Source organism: Octopus bimaculoides, chromosome 14 (genome assembly GCF_046866305.1).
Source record: "Octopus bimaculoides isolate indiv1 chromosome 14, ASM4686630v1, whole genome shotgun sequence".
Taxonomy (NCBI): Eukaryota; Metazoa; Mollusca; class Cephalopoda; order Octopoda; family Octopodidae; genus Octopus; species Octopus bimaculoides.
Genome location: NC_142941.1, coordinates 52,648,831 through 52,651,330, shown reverse-complemented (window position 1 = coordinate 52,651,330; position 2,500 = coordinate 52,648,831). Strand labels below are relative to the sequence as shown.

Below are 2,500 nucleotides of genomic sequence, written 5' to 3'. Positions count from 1 at the left end.
TTGATCAGCCTGAGGTTGCAGTAGAAGACACTTGTCCAAGGTGCCATGCAGTGGGATTGAACCTGGAACCATGTGGTTGGCAAGCAAACATCTTACCACACAACCACATGAAACAAACTAAGCAGATTTGGTTACTTTTAAGTCGAAGGTAAACCTTGGGTGGAGAAAAGGGTACAGTACAAGAGGGAGTGGGTTGAGTGGAGGTCAGGGCAATGCGCAAAGGAAGGGGAGTGTGTTCTTTGTTTTTTGTTTTTTTTTCTAAGATGGTTGTGCAGTGGTTGGTAAGCTGCGTGGCATAACAGACTGGTTTGTCGCGAGACGTAACTAGGCACTTTGTGCAAATAACAAAAAACTGCATGGAACATTATTTATGCAGGAACGTTATTTACTCACTGACATTAAAAGAAAGAAGGAGAGAGAGAGAGTGAGAGAGAGAGAGGGACAGAGAGAAAGAGAGACAGAGAAGGAAAAAGAGAGAGAGAGAGGGAGAAAACAGGGGGGGGGGAGAAAAAGCGAGGTAACTCATTATTGCATTGAAGATGAAATGAGGGTATGTTTATCTTTCTCCTTTGCAAACAAAATCAAGAAACATTTGCCAAAAAAAAACCATAAAGATCATATTTCTCGTAATTTTTGGCAGTTTTAAATTATTTATATTTAGAGGCTAAAAAAAAAAAAAAAAAAAAATATATAAATACCATTTCTTTTCTTTTTTAGAAGTACATCTCTATTTGCTTCATATGTGAGCCACAACTACTACTACTACTACTACTACTACTACTACTACTACTACTACTACTACTGCTGCTGCTGCTGCTGCTGCTGCTTCTACTACTACTACTACTACTACTACTACTACTACTACTACTACTACTACTATTACTACTACTACTAATAATAATAATGATAATAAATTCTTTTATTGGCCACAAGGGCTAATATAAACCAAAACATTAAAGAACACAAGACGATATGCAATAATGATGATGATGATGGCATAATAATGATGATGATGATGATGATGATGATAATAATAATAACAATAACAATAATAATAATGATAATAATAATAAAAATCATCATCATCATCATTGTTTAACGTCCGCTTTCCATGCTGGCATGGGTTGGACGATTTGACTGAAAACTGGTGAACCAGATGGCTACACCAGGCTCCAATCTGATCTGGCAGAGTTTCTACAGCTGGATGCCCCTCCTAATGCCAACCACTCCAAGAGTGTAGTGGGTGCTTTTACGTGCCACCAGCACGAAGGCATGTCAGGCAGTACTGGCAACGGCATACATATATACATATACACATATATATATATTTATATATACACATACTCACATACATGCACATTATGTAAGTAGGGTTCAAATCCAAGCTGTGTCCTCTTGAAGCAAATTTGCTTATTCCAATATTCCAATTCTGTTTATTCCCATATTCCAATTCCGTACATGGTTGTTACATTTATGTGTTGTTACATATTAGAATTGAAAAATTCTGGAAACAGGAAGTAGGAAAAAGTTTTTGGTGTAATTTATTCACCATTACACGTTTCATTTGCCACAAAAAATTTTTCTTTACACACACACACACACACACACACACACACACAGATACACACACACACAGATACACACACACACAGATACACACACACACACACACACATGAATGTATGTGTTTGCATGAGTAAGTTCCTATTTCCATTTGTCGTTATGTCTGCTCAATGGTTGTGAATAATGGCCTTGTTGTTTCACCGTGAAAGTATGTCTGTGTTTCTAGACACCATTGACATGTTGCGCGTGATTCTTTGTAATCAAAAGTCTCGCTCAAACAGTGTCATCCATTCCCCACTTCTTCACACAACCATATCCAGGTTGTCTGCTATCCAACAGACCGTGAGCCCCAATTTGAAACAAGTGTGGCTGGTGGGGGGGGGGCATAGGGAAGTATATATATATATATATATATATATATATATATATATCCAGCTGTAGAAAACGCTGACCTAATTTAGTCTCATGTGATCCCAAGCAAGTAAAGGAATTCTTTTACTTGTTTCAGTCATTTGACTGCGGCCATGCTGGAGCACCGCCTTTAGTCAAACAAATCAACCCCAGGAATTATTCTTTTTAAGCCTAGTACTCATTCTATAGGCTACTTTTGCCAAACTGCTAAGTTACAGGGACATAAACATACCAGTATCGGTTGTCAAACATACACACACACACACATATATGACAGGCTTCGTTCAGTTTCTGTCTACCGAATCCACTCACAAGGCTTTGGTCGACCCGAAGCTATAGTAGAAGACACCTGCCCAAGGTGCCACGCAGTGGGACTGAACCCGGAACCATGTGGTTGGTAAGCAAGCTACTTACCACACAGCAATAGAAATGGTTCCTGTCGAAGCAGTATATTCAACTTTAAGGAGTAGTCAGGACCTTGAACTGAGGGAGAAGGGGTCCGAATTATCAACATAACTGCCTAATG

The 2,500-nt window shown here is 38.9% G+C and overlaps 1 protein-coding gene across 4 annotated transcripts in view; it reads right to left on the bottom strand.

The window, feature by feature from the left end:
* LOC106872317 (rho-related BTB domain-containing protein 1) overlaps positions 1-2,500 on the bottom strand; it is a 37,415-nt gene that overhangs the window by 23,630 nt on the left and 11,285 nt on the right. The gene's annotated exons all lie outside the window — the stretch shown is intronic.